A 21,811-nucleotide genomic window follows, 5' to 3' on the forward strand; every position below is an offset into this window, starting at 1 on the left:
GGCCCACCCGTGCCTATGCCCCTGCATAGGATGCAAAGAAGCATGCTAAAATCACTGCAGACTGTCCAAAACATGGCAGCAAGACTAATATTAAAAAAATCTAAATATGATAGAGTGACTCTACTACTTGTAATGCTACTCTGGCTCTTAATTAAGGCCAGCTTGTTCTTTAAAGCCAGCACCCTCATCTTAAAATACTATTCGGCATGTATCCCGACTACATGCTAGACCTGATTGAATTATCACCAAGGAATGCAAACCCAGAAACCAGGAGCTACTTACTACTACATCTACCCAACTGGAACAACATCACCTACAAATCCATCAACACAACTGGGTTAGCTACCTGGGTTCCAAATGGTGGAATTTAATCCCCAAGGCCATAAGAAACATCAACAACTATCTAATTAGTTCCAATTAGTGCCTATAATTGTTTGTTGGTCAATTATTGGTGCCCAATTGGCTTGTTAAGCAATTAAATTGTACATACAATTTTGCCACACTACCAAATTTGCACACACATTTTTAGTCACTGTGGGCCAGATTCTATATATGGTGCGTAAAAGTCCACCTGGTAAACATTTTTGCCTAGGCGTATTCTATAAACCATGCCTAGATTTAGGTATGGTTTATAGAATACACCTAGGCAGAATTCATAGTTCCTAAATGTATGCATGTCCATTTACACCAACAAAAATGTGGCAAAAATACCAGTGTGTAGATTTAGGCGCACTAGGGCATATTCTATGACAGTGCATGTAAATTTCAGAATGGCCATGAAACGCCCACTTCTCTGCCCATAACCTGTTCACTTTTGCCGGTGCACGTTAGGATTTAGGTGCAGTGCTTTACAGAATACACTTAGGATGTTGTGTATGTAAATTCTAAAGGCAACATCAATGCCAATAACTTTTCATTATTGCTTGTTAAGTGCTGTTAAAAATGCTGATTAGCTTGTGAAAGCCAATTAAGTTATATGCATAGTTATAGAATCCGCCTGGATTTCGGCACACAATGCTAGGCGCACTATATAGAATCTGGTGGCGTATATAGAATCTTGGGGTTAGTGCGCAAAAAAACCTGGAATCCAACTTTAGGCAACTTACTGTATAGGGAATTACCCCCTGTCAATCAAATGATCAAAATGAAAATATTTTGAACTGTTGCTCTTGCATATATGTATCATTTTACAATGGATAATTTAAGGAAATTATTTGGAATATTACAACAAAATCTGACATTGCCTTTCTCTCCTGTATTGTGAGTTGTTTGCTTGAGTTGAAAAGTTTATAATCAAGCAGATGAGTTTTATGACTGTAACCAATTTTGCAACCGATTTTGAATTTACAAGCAAATGGTATGTGCAGAGTGGACTTCACAAAGAATGGGATTGTTTTATTTAAATGTAGATTTAAGCATATTTGCAGTTGATGCTGGAAAATAGTTTCACTTTGGCCCCTAATATTGACAATTAGGAGCACAAGTAGCATATTGATTGAATTTAAGCCTAAGTTCCATGTTTGAGGATCTCTAGAAGTGCAGATTTTTTTCTGGTTTGACATTATTATCCTGTCCAGGGTACATTAAATTGAAGTATTTTAGAACAAACTACCAGCAGTGGTGGAAGAAATCAACACCGTGAAAGGGAATTCAAGTATTCAAGCTATTCAAGTATTGTAAAAAAAAAAAAAAACAGAAACAAAAATAAAAACCTTGTCCTTTACTCTCTCAAGAGCAGAGATAACTGGAGAAGTGATATAGAAAATACAATGTATAAATAAAGTAAATATGATGCAGTGCCACTGCAGGTCCCCCAAACTAATCAATTTGATGCCGTTAGGTTGGTGATTGTCAACAGCACTTTACCAAGAAAGGCTGTGTGAATGGTCTGGCCACACAGGATGCAAATATAGAGGGGTGGAGATATTGCTTTCAGCCTACTATCTCCTCTTATTGGCAATGGTGAAGTGGGTGGGCAGAGGGGGGCATCAGTGGGCAAGTTGCAGAAGGTGCAATTGTGCTCATTATGGTTTTGTTTGCCAGATACCATGTAACAAAGCCATAGGTAAACAGGCATCTATACGTATTGAGAAGAAACTAACTAGATTTGTGCAAAACTCCTATTCGTTTTGGTAGCTGTTTTCACTATTACAAAACAGGGTGTTGGAAAGGGGCTGGGCACTGAATTATTTTTGGGAACTTGTACTATATGTTCTTCTATTCAGGACTGGAAGTCAACGTAAACTGACCCGGATAAAGAGCGATATCCTATAAGCAATCAAACGTCTACAGCTGGTTGCTGAATAAATCTTTAGCAATGTGATCCAAAGTAATTGGGTAGACTGGATAGACCACTTGCTCCTTATCTGACAGCATCTTCTATGTGCCAGTGTTCCTATGTATAAAGAGATCTAATCATAATAAAATGTGATAAAACGTCTGAGCTGTGCATCTTTGAAAATCTTTCGGCTGTGGGGTTAGTTTTGTTCAGCAGTAAAAACTAGAATAAAACATAATTGTTGAGTCACAGATGCTTTACTTTGAGGCTGGAAAGACACATTAATCAATGTTGCACAGGGATTGCTTTGTTTTTGTTATCGCTTTTATTCAAGTTGTTTGTCCACTCAGTGTTCCATATCATTGCATGCCAGCTCATACTGCTATTTTGACATATACAACAAAAAGAAAAAATATATATGTTTGGGAAATCAGGGGCACTTTAATAGGAACATTAAAATATAGAGGAAAATATTCAGTAGTGTTTGTCATTGCTTTGAATTAAATCTGGCGCCACAATTTAAATTAACATGCATGGAATAAAATCAGAGGTCCCTATACAGAAAAAAGATGGACTCAAAACAAAAACTTAAATGGCCTCATAGCTGGAGTGAGCTATGACGGCAGCTCCAGAGGTAGGCAAGTAAGACCAATGTTGGGCAGATTTCTACAGTCTGGGTCCTGTAAATGGCAAAGTTAGATCAGGATAATGGATGGAGTATGTTTGGACTGCAACACTAGTAGCTGGGAAGTAGAACAACTTGGGGGAGGATGTATATCTAGCAGTATCGTTCATGCCTACAATGATAAGCAGTATCAGGGTAATAGACAATAGGCTTGATAAATCTCAGCAAACTTTCTGTTTTGGAACTAGGCACCTGGTAGACAGCATACCTCCCAGAACATTGCATGTGGTCAGTAGATGGATGACTCTGTGCTCCTCAGAAGGAAATCATCAATCATCACCTCCTTTGGGGCCCATTTACTAAGGTATGGAAGGGCTAACATGTGAGTAGTATGTGTCAAATCTGCACTACCACCGGGCTAGCACATGCACCCAGCGGTAATTCTGAATTTGGCATCCACCGAATCCCACAGTAGAAAATAATTTTCTGTTTTCTACCGGGGGGGGGGGGGGGGCATTTCCAGCAGTAATCAGCAGTTGGCATGCGCTGCATGGTTACCATGCGGGTAATGCATGAGCCCTTACTGCTAAGTCAATGGGTGATGGTAAGGGCTCAGGTCATATATAGGCGCAAACTAGTTTTAATTTCAATGCATGCCCATTTCCCTGCCCATTAAAAAAAAGCCCTTTTTCCTAGCCACAATAAAAAAAATGGCCCAGTGTGTGCCCAAAATATGAGCCCACACTATCACAGGCCACTTTTTCCCGCAGCTTAGTAAAAGGACCTCTTTGCTTCTTAGGAACAGCTGCTGATTGTGCAGGTGTGGGGTATATGAGTTCCAGTTTCTCCTTGTCCTGGGATAGATTCTGTTTTTCTGCTTCTAGGACTGCATGCCAGTTCTTCAGCTTGAATGAAGGTTGGGGTCCATGTGTGGATTCTACTTATTTTGGTAATCTGGGTTTACCTGTCATTTTGTAGGTCTCACTGCTGTAGATGTTTCTCAGCTTCAAACAAAAGAAAGGGGCAAAGTGAAGTACAGTACAAACAATGTTCAAAAACAACTTCACCAAAATAGTTTAACTTTCGGAGTAAAAGCCTCAGAACACCCAGGTATAGAACCTGTATAGGTGCTAGACAATCATAGGCATCAAAACCTCCGCAAAAACTTTCTTACAATTAATGTCCTTAAATATAACAGATAAAAACTTATCTTTAGTGGGAATTGAGTGACCAAATTTATGGAAATTATTTGGAATATTACAACAAAATCTGACAGTAACTTCCTCTCCTAGTTTGGTTCAACCTTCAGTGGAGGCTTTGGCTATTTTGCATCTAAGGTTAATAATATTTATCAATTGTTTAAGTCTACTATTGAATTTAATTTTTGTCATTCTTAATCTTATGATCAGTTAGTAAACATTCCAGTTGATAGAGCACGGACTACTTTTGCATCTGTTTCTTCTCTTACTTTATGTCCACTGGTAAATAGGTTATTTGGTGCAGGGTGTCCTCTGGACAGTATTCCTTCTTTCTTGCTGAAAGATTCACCCTTAGAGCTACTAAATTGGCATGGTACCGAGACCTTGATGTTGTCTTTGACTTCTGAGGTAAAGTGGGTATTGTACAGAGGGTGAGAGATGATGTTATTACAATTCAATATTTCTGCAGCCTTTGCTACTGTCAATCATGATATTTTACTTACTTTACTATCTGAGTTTGGATTAGCGGGCTCTGTTTATCATTGGTTTGAGTCCTTTTTGAAGAACAGACAGTATTTGGTATTGAAAGGTGCAATTTTTTCATCTCCCTGGGTACCCCCTTGTGAAGTTCCACAGGGTTCTTCCATTTCTCCACTCCTGTACAATTTATATGAGTTCACTTGGCCTAATTTAATTTAACACAGGCGAGCTGATACTCTCCTACGCTGATGACATCTTTGTATTGATTCCTCTTGGCCAAGGTATTGAATCCACTTCTAGATTTATTAATAGTAGCATTGATAAAATTAGGAAGTGGTTCACTCTGTATGTCTTAAATTGAATACTGATAATACAAAAATTTAATATCGCTAAATTCATTTTGAATAATGAAATGATTCGGCTTAATGTTGAGAGAGCTTCTAAAGTTCTGAGAATGCTTTAAATTCCTCACTGACAATGGAACCCCAGGTGAAGAATCTAGTTCGGAAAGCTTATTTTAAGCAAAAACAGCTACATTTGTTATGTCTGTATTTTTTGCAGGATCATTTTAGAATTATTGTTCAGTTATCGATTCTAGCTCTGCTGGACTATGAAAATTCCATGTATTTGGGAATCACTACAAAATTGATTAGTAAGATACAGCTAATTCAACATTCAGCTGCTAGATTAGATTTATATACTGTAAATCAAGAGTAGATCATGTTACACCTCTGTTGGTGGAGCTGCACAGGTTACCAGTGTGGTCTCGGGTTCATTTTAAGGTGGTTTGCTTAGTGTTTAAGGTCTTAGAAGGCTACTGCCCAGAGGGATTATCTCAATTGATTAAACTGCTAAGTTCTACTACAGTAACTTGGAGCTGTAATTATTTGCTTCTGGTTTTTCCAACAGTTAGAAATGTGATGTTTAAAGCACTCTCATTCTTTTATATATCTTGCTGTGCTGTTATGGAATTACCTTTCTATTGAAATCTACTCTAAGATAAGTTATTTTTCCTTTTGTAAAATAGTGAAGACTTGTCTGTTTTCCAATTCTTTTAAGAAGTAGTTTTGAATAGCTTTTGCAAATCCTGATAAAAAGTATCAGTTCTCTTTTCGTATCCCACTTAGAACCCCAATTGAGAGAGTTGGTGGGTTATAAGTCCATTATAACATAACCCCTCTTCTCATAGTTCTGCTACTTGTTTCACACTGTACTGGTTTCTAACTGTGGATCAGGATGTTTATCTGGAGAGAGGCAGAAATGGTGACAGATTTGGTGTTTACTAAAGTGCAGCTCGTTTTACTGCATAGGGCAGAAACTTTAGAAATAAAAGGTCCAAAAATTTCCACAAAAGTTCAACACAAAAGAGAAGCAAGTGGAAACACAGTTTCAAGAGATCAAGCCAGGATCAGGGGTGAGATGCTCCAAAAAACTTTATTGAGGACCCAACACGGTCCGTGTTTCGGTTTTTAAAAAAACCTTCATCAGGGGTCAATCAGTAGTAGCACAGGGGATATACTGACAGACAAATTCTGCACCTGACAATTTGAGAATTGAGGCCAGTTTTTTTTTTTCCCCTGGTAAAATCCAGCAACAGAATAACACCCACTGGCCTCAATTCTCAAATTGTCAGGTGCAGAATTTTGAAGGGATGGATGAGCCACAGCAAAAGACTTATTAAACAAAATCCCCGTGGTGGAAACATTGACCAGAAATTATTAAGAGCAGAACAACGTGCTATATATCAAGCTGAATGTGTAGCTCCAAAAGAGACTACATTTTTACAAGCTCCTTTGTCTGTCAGTATATCCCCTGTGCTACTACTGATTGACCCCTGATGAAGGTTTTTTTAAAAACCGAAACACGGACCGTGTTGGGTCCTCAATAAAGTTTTTTGGAGCATCTCACCCCTGATCCTGGCTTGATCTCTTGAAACTGTGTTTCCACTTGCTTCTCTTTTAGGGCAGAAACTTACCACACAGGCCTTTATAACATGTCTTGGCAAATAGTATGGGAGGCATGTAACATGGGCCTCAGTACTAACTTATATAAGTGATCTGCAACCCAACCGGCCATCCCCCCTAACTGCATCCTTCTTGACAGTATCTCCCAACAGGTCAGCCCCTGGCAGGTCACTTACCTCAGGAGCAGTGTTTCTCAAACTTTGGGTTGGGAACCCAAATGATGCATCATTATTCTGCACCTCCAGGGGGGTCACACAATTTTATTTGGCTGCAATCATAGGGTCATGGCCACAAAAGATTGGGAAGCATAGCTCAAGAGACTCCTTCAACCAAAAGTGCCTCCTCAAGTAGAAGCCACCCCCCCCCCCCCCCCGACCCTCCCCTCCCCTCCCATATACACACACCCTCTGATCACTGCAAAACACACCCAGTGGTCTACCTGGTTGTCTAGTAAAAGGAAAACTTGTGAAAGTCTTAATTGATAAGAAATACAACAGTTATTAGAAACATGTGCAGAAACAGTTACAAGAAAGTAAAAAGAAATCATCAGTAATGGACAATGTCTAATTTAGGAATATTTGATATCTAAAGATGGAGACTAGAAATTATGGGGCCCTTTTACTAAGCTGCAGGAAAAAGGGCCCTGTGGTAGCTTTGGGGGCCCTTTTTATCACAGCAGGTAAAAGCCCCTGAAATAAAATGGCCATGTGGCAAGATAGCTCTTACCGCGTGGCCATGTGGTGGGGAGAATTTACTGCTATCCATTCAGGTAGTGGTAAGGGCTCCCGTGGTAACCCGGTAGTAATCGGGCAGCATGCAGCAATGCCTGATTACCACTAGGTTAGCAATGCACTATAAAAAAAAATTTCACTCGTGCCCGAACTACTGCCAGTGGCCGCGTTGGTTCGGTGGTAGTTCCAGGATAGTGTACAGTAAGCCCGTATTGGGATTACTGCCGCTTTGTAAAAGACCCCCTATGTAATTTTATAATATCATGCATATTGTCCAGCCTTTATTTCTTAGCAAATTACCCACACTGAAATATGGGTAATAATATTGATACACTAGCGCTACAAATACAATAATGATTCATTGGATACACAGCTAAAAGGAAGGTAAAATATATAACTGTCTAGCATCCAATCATGAAAGTGCCACTGGCACATCAGTCTTCTCTCTTCTCTTATAAAAAGTCATAAACATACACATATATTAAAATCAGCTCATTTTGTTTTATACTTCACAATAAAAGCCAACAGTTTCAGCTTCAGTAGTTTCACAGAGCTTGTTCAATAGGTTCTGCACTAATCTTTATTGAGGCACTGATGCACTGCCACACCTTATCAATTAAATGTCTTTAATCCTCATTTGATCCCTCTGGATCAAACAAAAGGACTGTAGGATAAAACCATGCTTAACAAGCCTGGAATTGTATGGCAACCTGAAATAATGCATATGGGAGACAATTCTATGAATTGGCGCCTCCGTTTGGCGTACTGATGCCATGCACTGGCCGCCAAGATGCCATTATAGAAGACTAGTGCAAGTTGGCATGGATGTGCCTCAGTTAGGTGGGACAATTTACACCATGTCAATGGCAGGTTTAAATGAGTGCGCTTACATGCACCAACCCCCAGATTCTATATAGCTCACCTAGATATCTGCGTCAACACCCAAGCATATTCTGTGACAATGCGCGTAACTTAATTGGCTTAACAAGCTAATCAGTGTTGATACCAGCTCTTAACAAGCAATAATGAGCACTAATTGGCAATTAGAATTTACGCACACAACTTGCTAAGTGTATTCTGTAATACAGTACGCCTAACTTCTAATGCACTCAGGCAAAAAGGGGCATGGTTATAGGCAGGGAAATGGGCATTTCGTGGGCATTCTAAAATTTGCATGCGTATTTATAGAATATGGCCCAGTGTGCCTAAATCTAGTTGCTGGGAGTTATGCCACATTTTCATTGGTGTAAATGGAGGTGTGTAGTTTTAGGTGCTGAGATATCAACTAGTGGTATTCTATATACCATGCCTAAATCTAGGCACTGCTTATAGAATACGTTTAGTCGGCATTGATTTCCACACCAATTTTTTTAGGTGCCATATATTGAATCTCTCCCCAAGTGACCATCATTTAGTCCTGCCAAATCCCAAATTAGTGCAGCTAGAATCAACTAGGCATAGTGCCTTTTAGTTCTTGTCACCTTTCACCTAGAATAATCTCCCCCTATCAATTTGTAGCAGCTTGTCATTCGATGGTTTCAAAACAGATTTGAAAACCAGGTAATTTAATCAAGCCTACATTGATTCTAGCTTAATCTTGGATTGTTTGATCTGAGTCTAATATGCCCTTATATTTTTCTGTACCTTCCGTCTCTATACTTACTCCCCACCTACCTCCCCTTTCACACTCCCCCCCCCCCCCCCCACCATTACCTCCTTTCCCCTCTCATCCCCCCTTCCTCCACTATCTCCTTTCTTTTTAGAAAGTTTGTGTGGTTGAATTGCTGTCCTATTTTAATTGGAGTTCCTTTCCTATTTTAAACAATTATCCTTCTGTTACGTGATCCATGCCTAAATTTTATGTGCATCCTGGAAAAGGGAGTGTGGAAATGGGAAGGTCATGGGCATTTCTGGGCAAAGCATGGGCGTAAACTCCAGTTATGCATGCAATTATAGAAGATGGGGGATCTGCGCATAAATTAAGATGGAGCATTTGGACCAGGTTTTCAATGGTACAAACGGATGCACCTAAACTTATACGTGACCCCTGCACTTAAGCACTATTCTATAAACCTCCCCTAACTTTAGGCATGGCTTATAAAATAGTGCTTAAATGTTTTTTTTTCTATGCCAATTTTTTTAGGCATGACTTGTAGAATTCACCCCATATGTAGAATGTGGGGGTATAGCACTTCTAGAGAATAGTGCCTAGTGCATGTTCACATGTAACTCTTTAACTAGGTACACATGGAGGGGGACAATCAAACGGGGGTGCCCATCTCTAAGGCGCCCATCTCTAAGGATGGCCCCGTAAAGGGGCGGGGCAACCCGTATTATCAAAACAAGATGGACGTCCATCTTTTGTTTCGATAATACGGTCGGGAACACCCAAATTATGAAATTTAGGTCGACCTTAGAGATGGTTGTCCCTGGTTTTCGGTGATAATAGAATGGAAAGCGAGGACACCTTTCTCAGAAACGACCAAATCTAAGGCATTTGGTCATGGGAGTAGCCAGCATTTGTAGTGCACTGGTCCCTCTAACTGAATGGAAAAAGCCCTTCCCTTACCGATCTAGAAAGGAACGGGCATGCATAAAATAAGCTGGTAATTTGCACACAATTTCCTTCCTAAGGAGGGGAAGCGATGGCAATTGCATGTTGAGGATGTCCAAAATATGGATGTTTGTGAGAAGGACATCCATGCCTGCTATGCCTCTGACACCCCTTTTATTTATTTGGATTTCAGATCACAAGTAGCAACAGTGGGATTTGAGCCAGCCACTTGCTAGATTGCAAGACCAGCACTCTAACCACTAGGCCACTCTGCCTCTCCTCCACTCTATCCCACTCCCTTGAAATTTGGACATTCCTGTGGGGGGCAGTTGAGGACGTCCAAAATATTTGAAAGAAGGATGTCCATGCCTTTGCTATGCCTCCGCTGACACACACATACCTCCCCCCCCCCCCCCCCCCCACACAGGGATGGCCAAATTTCAAGGGCACAGCACAGAGTGGAAGAGTGGCCTAGTGGTTAGAGCACTGGTCTTGCAATCCAGAGGTGGCTAGTTCAAATCCTACTGTTGCTACTTGTGATCAAAAATCCAAATAAGTAAATAAAAAGGGTATTGGAGGCATAGCAAAGGCATGGATGTCTTTTTCACAAAAACTCCACATTTTGGATGTCCTCAACTGCCGGAGGCATAGCAAAGGACATACTCTAAAAAAAAAAGACAAAAGTTTTTGAAGTTGTTTTTTTTGGGGTGGGAGGTGGTTAGTAACCACTGGGGAAGTCAGGGGAGGTCATCCCCAATTCCCTCCAGTGGTCATCTGGTCAATTCAGGCACCCTTTTGATGCTTGGTCGTGAAATAAAATGGACCAAGTAAAGTCGGCCAAATGCTCATCAGGGACACCCTTCTTTTTTCCATTATCAGCCGAGGACGCCCATCTGTTAACCATGCCCCCATCCTGCCTTGTGTACACTGCCGACATACCCCCTTGAACTTTGGTCATCCCCGAGACGGAAAGCAGTTGAGGACATCCAAAATCGGCTTTTGATTATGCCGATTTGGATGACCTTAGGAGAAAGACGCCCATCTCCCGATTTCTGTCGGAAGATGGGCGCCCTTCTCATTCGAAAATAAGCAGGCTGGTAATGTGGTTCTTTGTGCGAGCAAATGCAGCAAAAAGGAGCACTTACATGCATAAGTGATCTAATCGCCATTCTATAAGAGCACACATAAATGCTATAGTGCGCAACTGCAAGAGAGATATACATGTCGGCAGAGCATTGGCAGGACATGGGCGGGTCCTACAGAATACTGTAAGTTATGTGTGCCCTTGCAACATTTGGACACCCACAGTTACACCAGGTCTGTAAAACATATGTGCTTTCAGCTGTCAAAGTCCTAAATATAGAATATAGTAAACAATATCAAATCTGTACTTGAATAATTTTTCAAGTATAGAGAAAACACATTGTGATACACCTTTTTCCTGTGAATAAAAGACCATTATATGAAGAAAGACGTTCAACAAAAGAACAGCATTGCTAAAGGGTTGTAATGGAAGTGAATTTTAAAGATTGTTTTTCATCTCTATCTTGACCAACCAGTGCACTCGGGGTCTGTATTGTCGATTAGAAGTAATTCTGTTTAAAAATCATTGTGTAACTTTGATTGTGTGAAAATAAGTTGGAATGCAGAAGATAAGACACAGCTCTAATTAATTTGGTATGTGAAGGGGAGGATGGCACTTGTTTTCCAGGCCCAGCTTGGCCACCTGGACTTGGAGAGCATGTGACCATGTTCCCACAGTATGGCTTGTTTACCTAAACTACTACTACTACTACTACTACTACTATTTAGTATTTCTATAGCGCTACAAGGCATACGCAGCGCTGCACAAACATAGAAGCATTCTGTAATTTTCCCTAGGTCTGAACATGAGTTCTGAGCCTAATAAAAAGGGGAGTTTCTTTCAGTAAAATCGGGAGCACATCTGTGAGTAACGTACGTACTGCGCAGAGGAGGATCTGTTCCTGGTTTAAAAAACTCCTGGCTTTCGCTGTAACGGGCTCCTCCAGCTGAAGTTAAGAGCCTGGATGATGTAAGGACCAGTGATGTTGTATGTATGTATTATTGCTTCTTTTCCTGGTCTAACAACTCTTAGCATTGCTTAGATGTAGAGACCAGTGATGTAATCATTGTGTTTATATAGCTAATCATTATATATACCTTAATCATTGTAGAACTTAGCACCTCTAATAAAGGTTTCATTTATCTAATACGAATCCAAAAGAATCCACGGCAATTATTGAGTAGTCGTGTCAGTGAGACAGGCTGTAAATCCATAGCAGTACAGGGGTTTGCACATATAAGTAGCTCTATAGTGAAGAGCCATTCTATAATCTAGGTGCCCATATTTAAATGCTCCTTGTATTTATAAATGTCTAGAATACTAGCATATATGCACATATGTATTGTGATAAAGTCACATCCAGGATAGTTGGATTAAGGCAGTTTCAGTCTGAAATACAAGTCCCAGAAGGCATTGCAGGCAAGGAGCCAGATGGGGAGATGAAGAACCCAGACTGGACTCCTAGCTGCAATCAGGGAAGACATGGGTGTAAGCTGGCAGGTTGTGTAGAGTGGCTGCCACTAGGCGGAACGAGAGTTAGGAAACCCTGTGTGCAGGAGCTCATCATTGGTCTCATTAGTCTAATGCTTAACTCAGCTGGTTTGGGTGTGAGGAAGCTAATGGAAGGAGAATGATTGGTGGTGGTAGCTGAAGCCAGGGATTGATTAGGCAGGTGGGAAGGAGTCCCAGCAGTTGAGTTCAGTTCAGGAGAGAGGAGCTGAAGGAGAGAAGCAGTTGCAGGCTGAAAACCCTTGGGCAGGGAGGTCCCTAAAGTACTGAAGCAGGCTGAGATTCCTTGGCTGAGAGGAAGTCCCAAAAGTATTGAATTCACTGTGAAGCTGATGCAGGGGAAAACCCTTGGGTAGAAGGAGTCCCTAAAATATTGAACTCTCCTGAAGGTAAAGAGGATAGAAGGTAGAAACTGCTACTTGGTGACTGAACTGTGATGATGAACTGAAAGAACTGTTTGTCTTGGGAAATGAATTACTGTTTATTGTACCCTGGATAAAGAGCCCAGACTGGAGCCTGTAAGCCTGTATTGAATCCTTGTATGTGCTATGCTGCTGTGGGAACTGTGTACTAGAAAACTGCATGGAATAAAAGTCCTTAAGATTGCAGTTACTGGTGGACATCTATTTCTTCATTGTACTGGGAGCCTGTGGCTGGAGGAGATTGTTCTATCCTTGGCTGCACAAGAGAGATACCTGGTTACAGTATACATTTACCCACAAAAGTGCCAGCAGGGCACTTATAAAGCAGCACTAAAAGGTAGACTTACATGGGTCTTTCCTGTGAACTAAGGTCATTTTTAGCATAGCAGTAAAATGGCCAATTGTTGAATTTTTGTATTAATAGCCATGCGCTATTGTTGCCATTAGCACGTGACCATTGAAAAAGATTAGCATGTGAGCTTTTACTGGCACCTATTTTGTAGGTGGTAAGGGCTCTCACACTAATCACATGTTAATCAGTTAGTGCATGAGAATGTAATTGCGCTAATTACTGCAGAACCACCCACTCTCCACTCCCAGACATGCCCTCTCTGTGGTAAAAATAAAAATAATTTTGTAGCACATGGTGTGCGCATGCTAACCCAGAATTTACTGCAGGACACCTGAATACATTCCACGATAAGCTCTTTTAAGCTGTAGTAAGCACATGCTAATGCTTACCGTAGCTTGGTAAAAGGACCCCATAGTGCGCAAACGCAAAGGAGGGGGGAGGACATACATGTGGGAAGAACTTGTGTAGGACATGGGTAGTGTTCCCAGTAGCTTTGACATAGTAGAAGTGATGATTTTGGCGCCAAGGCATTTTTTGACTAGCATTTTCACATTTGTACAATCCTTTCACATATAATCACATCAGGATAACTTTACTTCTGGTATCATATGCTACCTTGTCCTACCAACAGTGTAATCCTTGACCCCTGAGGCAGGCGGGCTCTCCCCCCAAAACATGGCCCCTTGTCAGGTCTTTGTTTGGTGCTAATAAAGGTGTTTTGTTCAACACTCCTTGGATTGAAGCTTGTGCTGCATTCTCTACTCTTCTGCTTTCCTTGGACTTTATGCAGAGGTGTTTTCCTGTTTTGTGGCCCCTGAGATAACTGTGGCAACATAAATGTTAGGTGTTCCAATAATGGGTTACGCTAGTATTCTATAAGAGAACCTGGGTGCCTAAGTGCTTTTATATAATAGGCTCTTATCATGCATCCTCATGTAAAAGGAGGTGGCCAGTTGTAAACCTGCTCCCATAAGAATTAGATTTACTAAAGGGCACTATTGGAGTAGTGTACGGTAACACCGTTAACACTCGTTATTAGTAAGCAGGTCTCATTACTAAAAATGGAACCAGTGATAAATAGTGACATAATGAAGTAATGTCTATGTTTATTAATGATTTGATGAATTGACAAATCCTGGGAAATCCCATATCTAAGCGATTTACAAAATTTCATAAATATATAAAAAGAAAACAGAATGTCATTGAGGGCCAGGGCAGATCCAAAACTAACTTTAGAAAACTACAGAGGAAAGCAGAGGCAACTAAAACTTAAGAAATAAAAACTGTACCTAACTGCTGTTGCTGAAAAGTTCACCAGAACTAACACACATTAATGCCACGGCAAAAAGATGGGTCTTGAGTTTTTTCTTAAAGGATTGAAAGGATTGCTCGGTTTGCAAATGTAGAGGTAAGTTATTCCAGAAGTAAGGGGATAGGAAGAAAAAAGCAGAGGATCTCATAGATTCCCAACAAGACTGAGACGGAGAAGGAAGACCCAATCTATGATCAATGAGAGATCGCAAGATTCATAAAAGGGAATAAGGAATTGTAAAACAAAATAAGTTATCTGGAATGCCATCATGTAAGGCCTTGAATGTTTGGGTGCGCATTCAGCTCAAGGGGAAGTGGCTGTGTCCTATAGACTCCCTCATATACTGTATATCCTAATAAAAGACCTCTAAAATGTAAAAAAAAAAAAAAAAAAAGAGGGATAGAGAACAGAGCTCAAGAAATGAAGAGGATATATATTTAAGCATTGAGCAGGTGGGTAGTGTGTATGAATAGAGAGCAGCAAGGTGTATATGTATGAGAGAGTTGCTGAATAGTCTCCTTGTACATTCAGTACTACCATCTATCTCTACAGTAGTGCTGAACATGCATCATTTTTTAAACACCATGTGGCATTTAAAAACAAGTTGAAAAGTGCATCCTGTAAGCATTGCACAAAGATGTATTTCACTGTCAGTCTGTGTGTGAGTGAGTCAGTGGATACTGGGAATAAGAGTAATTGATGGGATGAATGAATGAGAGGATGGAGGATTATAGGGACCTATGAGTTAATTTGATAGAAGGTTGAGTGGATAAGGTTGTAATCAAAGTTGGGAGGCTGACTGAGTAGAACAAAAGATGCTGAGTAGCAAAAGTCACGAGTGACCAAGTGGATGGAGAGGGGATATGATGTCTGAAGAGGAGGGGAAGGGGGTTGAGTAAGTGTCTGATTGGTTGAGAGGGTTGAGAGGCAGAAGGTGCACTCAGTGAATCAATGGGTGTCACAACTGTCAGGAATGGTGAGCCCTTGGACCAAAGCTGGACCTTTGGCAGACAAATCACCGGGGCTGGCACAGGCAGGAATCAGAACAGACTGGACTAGGATAAACTAACAGACTCAACAAGGCAGGACAGAGGTAACTAAACACAATGGACAACACAAGAACTGGATCCAGACGAGGCAAGAAAAAGAAGGCAAGGGCCAAAACTGGAACCCAGACAGGACAAGACAAGACTCAGAACTGGATTAAAACTAGGACTGGGACCTAGAAATGCAAGACAAGGCAAAACACAGAAGTAGATTAAAACTGAGTCCAGAAAAGGGCAAGACAAGGACAAGGCAAGGACTGGATCTGGACAGGACTAGACTGAAAGAGACAAGACAAAGCACAACTAGACAGGGAAGACAGGGTAGGAGCTAGTCAACAAGAATAACAGAAGCAAGACAATAAACAAGGCAGGGACAGGATTCAGAATTCTCGAACAGGCTTGGCTGGAACAGGATTCTCAAACAGGATTCAGGATTTGTGAACAGGCTTGGCTGGAACAGGATTCAGGATTCTCAAACAGGATTCAGGATTCTCGAACAGGCTTGGCTGGAACAGGATTCAGGATTCTCAAACAGGATTCAGGATTCTCAAACAGGCTCGACTGGAACAGGATTCTGGAACGGGCTTCACTTGGCTGGAACAGGATTCTGGAATGGGCTTGGCTTGGCTGGAACAGGATTCTGGAACGGGCTTGGCTGGAACAGGATACTGGAACAGACTTGGCTTGGCTGGAACAGGATTCTGGAACAGACTTGGCTTGACTGGAACAAGATACTGAAAGGGACGGCTTGGCTTGACTGGAACAGGATACTGAAAGGGACTTGGCTTGGCTAAAACAGGATACTGAAAGAGACTTGGTTTGGCTGGAACAGGATACTGAAAGGGACTTGGCTTGGTATGGCTAGAACAGGATACTGAAAGGGACTTGGCTTGGCTTGACTGGAACAGGATACTGAAAGAGACTTGGCTTGGCTTGACTGGAACAGGATACTGAAAGGGACTTGGCTTGGCTTGACTGGAAAAGGATACTGAAAGGGACTTGGCTTGGCTTGACTGGAACAGCATACTGAAAGGGATTTGGCTTGGCTGGAACAGGATACTGAAAGGGACTTGGCTTAGCAGGGAACTGGGCCAGAACTAGCTCAAACATAGAGCAGAACCTGGCTCAAACACACAACAGGAACAGAACTTGACAGAAACAGAGTTCAAGAGCCAGGAAGTAAACATAACAGGCAAAGGATTAAGCAGAATAAGGGAAGACAAACAAACAAAGAAGCAATGTGCTTACCAGCACCCACAGCTGGAAAGGGAAAGGCCAGGCAGACTGAGAGGCAGCAGACAGCAAGGGCAGGGTGTGGCTCTAGAGCCAGGTTTCAGGATCAAGGTACAAAAGCAAACACACAGAAGCAAAGCAAGCATAGAAGCACAAGACTCAAAGAAACACAGAATAGACCTTCAGGAGCAAGATACTCAGGAACAAAGCCAAGCAGGGAAATGCTCTAAACAGGTAACACAAGATTAAGAGACCTCTTGCAAAGGCAACGTAGGAAAGCTCCCTGGGTCCTTATAAAGGAGTAGGCTGATGTTGTCACAAGTAGGAAAAGAAGCAGAAGCAGGGAGACCAAAGCGAGGTTTGGCTTACAGGAAGAACAATAGGAAATGAAGCAGACTGGAGAGGTCACAGAGCTAGATATAAAGAAACAGTAGGTCTGAACATAAGGGCACAGCCACAACCGTGACAACGGGTGAAAGAGGGGTTTCAAGTGGAGGAGTTAGGTGAGTGAATGCAGAATTACGAGTGAAAGTGGTGTTGAGGGATTGCCAGGGTGGATGGGGGTGTATGAGTTGTACAGCGGCTGACTCAGGGGAGTAAATGTGTGCTACAGAGAAATATAACTAAATATGAGAAGAGGTGATTTGACACTACTGGAAGGTATGAATCAACCCCTGTCTCCCCATTAAGTTCTTTTTTTCTTCCCTCTATCTTATTTCTTCCCCTATCTCATCTCCTTTCAATTCCTTTCCTTTTCTCTTTCACTTCACCAGCAAGCTCCATTTCACCACTCCAATCTAGGTCTTTTGCCACTTCTGCCAGTGGGCCTGGGCATAGGCGTAGTTTGACTGTTTCATTTGGGGGGGCAAAGAATGGGCGGAGCATATTAGCATATCATTTGCATATATACATATGCAAATGAATATGCTAATGTGGAGAAAGGAATTGAATTTACAGGCAAAATATCACAGATCACATTTCAAAAAGCTGACACATTTCAATTAATAAATTATGAATAAAATACTTTTATCTACCTTTGTTGTCTGATCATTTAGTTTTTCTATTCGCTTTGGTCCCAGTGTCTTCTGTTTTATTCAGTGTCTTCTTTCCAGTAGGCTTCCCTCTGCTCCCCACCCCTCACAGTCCCATCCATCTCTTGCTCCTTCCTTCTGCTCCCCACCCCTCGCAGTCCCATCCATCTCCTGCTCCTTCCCTCTGCTTCCCACCCCTCCCAGTCCCATCCATCTCCTGCTCCTTCCCTCTGCTTCCCACCCCTCCCAGTCCCATCCATCTCTTGCTCCTTCCCTCTGCTTCCCACCCCTCGCAGTCCCATCCATCTCCTGCTCCTTCCCTCTGCTTCCCACCCCCATCCATCTCCTGCTCCTTCCCTCTGCTTCCCACCCCTCCCAGTCCCATCCATCTCTTGCTCCTTCCCTCTGCTTCCCACCCCTCCCAGTCATCTCCTGCTCTTTCCCTCTGCTTCCCACCCCTCCCAGTCCCATCCATCTCTTGCTCCTTCCCTCTGCTTCCCACCCCTCCCAGTCCCATCCATCTCCTGCTCCTTCCCTCTGCTTCCCACCCCTCCCAGTCCCATTCATCTCCTGCTCCTTCCCTCTGCTTCCCACCCCTCCCAGTCCTATCCCTCCCAGTCCCATCCATCTGTTGCTCCTTCCCTCTGCTTCCCACCCCTCCCAGTCCCATTCATCTCCTGCTCCTTCCCTCTGCTTCCCACCCCTCCCAGTCCCATCCATCTCTTGCTCCTTCCCTCTGCTTCCCACCCCTCCCAGTCCCATCCATCTTCTGCTCCTTCCCTCTGCTTCCCACCCCTCCCAGTCCCATCCATCTCTTGCTCCTTCCCTCTGCTTCCCACCCCTCCCAGTCCTATCCCTCCCAGTCCCATCCATCTGTTGCTCCTTCCCTCTGCTTCCCACCCCTCCCAGTCCCATTCATCTCCTGCTCCTTCCCTCTGCTTCCCACCCCTCCCAGTCCCATCCATCTCTTGCTCCTTCCCTCTGCTTCCCACCCCTCCCAGTCCCATCCATCTTCTGCTCCTTCCCTCTGCTTCCCACCCCCCCAGTCCCATCCATCTCTTGCTCCTTCCCTCTGCTTCCCACCCCTCCCAGTCCCATTCATCTCCTGCTCCTTCCCTCTGCTTCCCACCCCTCCCAGTCCTATCCCTCCCAGTCCCATCCATCTGTTGCTCCTTCCCTCTGCTTCCCACCCCTCCCAGTCCCATTCATCTCCTGCTCCTTCCCTCTGCTTCCCACCCCTCCCAGTCCCATTCATCTCCTGCTCCTTCCCTCTGCTTCCCCCCCTCCCAGTCCCATTCATCTCCTGCTCCTTCCCTCTGCTTCCCACCCCTCCCAGTCCCATCCATCTGTTGCTCCTTCCCTCTGCTTCCCACCCCTCCCAGTCCCATTCATCTCCTGCTCCTTCCCTCTGCTTCCCACCCCTCCCAGTCCTATCCCTCCCAGTCCCATCCATCTGTTGCTCCTTCCCTCTGCTTCCCACCCCTCCCAGTCCCATTCATCTCCTGCTCCTTCCCTCTGCTTCCCACCCCTCCCAGTCCCATCCATCTGTTGCTCCTTCCCTCTGCTTCCCACCCCTCCCAGTCCCATCCATCTGTTGCTCCTTCCCTCTGCTTCCCACCCCTCCCAGTCCCATTCATCTCCTGCTCCTTCCCTCTGCTTCCCACCCCTCCCAGTCCCATCCATCTGTTGCTCCTTCCCTCTGCTTCCCACCCCTCCCAGTCCCATTCATCTCCTGCTCCTTCCCTCTGCTTCCCACCCCTCCCAGTCCTATCCCTCCCAGTCCCATCCATCTGTTGCTCCTTCCCTCTGCTTCCCACCCCTCCCAGTCCCATTCATCTCCTGCTCCTTCCCTCTGCTTCCCACCCCTCCCAGTCCCATCCATCTGTTGCTCCTTCCCTCTGCTTCCCACCCCTCCCAGTCCCATTCATCTCCTGCTCCTTCCCTCTGCTTCCCACCCCTCCCAGTCCCATCCATCTGTTGCTCCTTCCCTCTGCTTCCCACCCCTCCCAGTCCCATCCATCTCCTGCTCCTTCCCTCTGCTTCCCACCCCTCCCAGTCCCATTCATCTCCTGCTCCTTCCCTCTGCTCCCCACCCCTCCCAGTCCCATCCATCTGTTGCTCCTTCCCTCTGCTCCCCACCCCTCCCAGTCCCATCCCTCCCAGTCCCATTCATCTCCTGCTCCTTCCCTCTGCTTCCCACCCCTCCCAGTCCCATTCATCTCCTGCTCCTTCCCTCTGCTTCCCACCCCTCCCAGTCCCATCCATCTGTTGCTCCTTCCCTCTGCTCCCCACCCCTCCCAGTCCCATCCATCTGTTGCTCCTTCCCTCTGCTAGTCTGCTCCCCACCCCTCCCAGTCCCATCCATCTTCCCTCTGCTCCCCCCCCCCCCGCGAGGTCCAAGATGGTGACTCCGTTTACCCCCTCTCTTCCTCCCTCCCTCCCTCCGGTGCAGGCAACAGTCTTCAGCTTTTTCAGCGTTCCTGGCAGCGGTAGCGATGTACACGCTGCCTTCGGTCTGCCCCGGAAGTCTTCTCTTCAAGTTCCTGTTCCCACCTATGCGGGAACAGGAACTTGAAGAGAAGGCTTCGGGGCAGAGCCAAAGGCAGCGTGTACAACGCTACCGCTGCCAGGAACGCTGGAAAAGACTGCTGCCTGCGGCGGAGGGAGGGAGGGAGGGAGGAAGAGAGAGGGGTAGACGGACACGCTCCTCTCCGTCCGCTACTCCGCTTGGCTTCCCTGCCCTCTCTGTCTGCGTCCCGCCTTCCTCTGACGTCAGAGGAAGGCGGGACGCAGACAGAGAGCAGGGAAGCCAAGCGGACGGAGAGGAGCGCGTGCGTGCATGTGTTTTTTTTTTTTTTTTAAACTAATGGCGCGGCGGCGCCTCATCGTCGTTTGGGGGGGCATTGCCCCCCCTCGCCCCCCCCCCCAGTCTACGCCTATGGGCCTGGGAGACTTCCTCTTCTGCGTCATTGCGATGAGCTACTCTTCTTGTGCAATCAGGCCGAGGAACCTCTCTGGTACATTCCTTACTGTGCTGCTGTGGTGAGCCACTTTGTTTTGTGCCAACAGGCCAGGGAACCTCACCAGCACATTCCCTCCAGTGTCACTTCAGCAAGAGGCACATGTTTTCCATTGTATTCAACTGTTTATGCATGTGCAAAAAAAAACATGCATACAGAAAGGTAGACGGACTGAACCTCAACATAGGTGTTATCACTCCAAACAAAATACATCTAAAAAAAATTGCTGGCCACCCAGACTGAATGTTGGCATGATCAGTTATATGTTTAGCAATTAAATTTTCCCATTTTTGCCTTTTCTTTTTTTTGCCCTGTCACTCTATTCTAAATCATGCTCCTTTTCTGAACAGATAGATTTGGTTGTTCTACACATAAAATCTATTCATAAAACCACCACAGAAGTTCCTTTAAAATGCATCTATATGGTAAGCACTGCCACTGGCTGCATACTGCTTTTGAATATCAACCTAAGACAAGTCAATAAATATTTCAGCTAGGCTTAGTATAAAATGCACAAGTACAGTGAACTCTAGAAAAATGTTGTACTCATGCAGTGGTCCTGGCCCCCAGCCAGACTACTTTCAAATCAATACAACTTTTCAATTGATTAGGATTAAAAAAATATCTAAGAAACACCTGAACGCCAATAGCACGAAGCTCTTAATGCAAGGAAATGAATCTTTTCATATGCTTCACACAACTCTTACAGAAGTCAGGATAATCAATGATAATCTGGTACAGTGCACTCCGTTTAAGTTCAAGTCGGATAAGCGCATGCTCTGTTTAACTGCATGCCGTACTTCGGTCCCGTTTTTGGCACCATCAATTTCTATGGGGACAAACTTCGGTTAAGCGCACCACTGATAAGTGCAAGATTTGCTTATATGCATAGTTTAAGACCGCTCCTCTGCAGGAAAGACTCCACATAAGCACACTACTTTTGGAGAAAGCTAATCAGCTAGCTGAAAGTC

The 21,811-nt window shown here is 43.9% G+C and overlaps 1 long non-coding RNA gene across 1 annotated transcript; it reads right to left on the minus strand.

Moving 5' to 3' along the window:
• Positions 1-214: 214 nt before the first annotated feature.
• Positions 215-11,680, minus strand: LOC115460080. Its single transcript, XR_003940369.1, has 3 exons — positions 11,670-11,680; positions 10,688-10,693; positions 215-313 (listed from the first exon to the last, which is right to left on the minus strand). It is a non-coding gene; the product is annotated as an uncharacterized LOC115460080 (long non-coding RNA).
• Between the last annotated feature and the right edge of the window lie 10,131 nt (positions 11,681-21,811).

This window comes from Microcaecilia unicolor, chromosome 1, assembly GCF_901765095.1.
Source record: "Microcaecilia unicolor chromosome 1, aMicUni1.1, whole genome shotgun sequence".
Classification (NCBI taxonomy): Eukaryota; Metazoa; Chordata; class Amphibia; order Gymnophiona; family Siphonopidae; genus Microcaecilia; species Microcaecilia unicolor.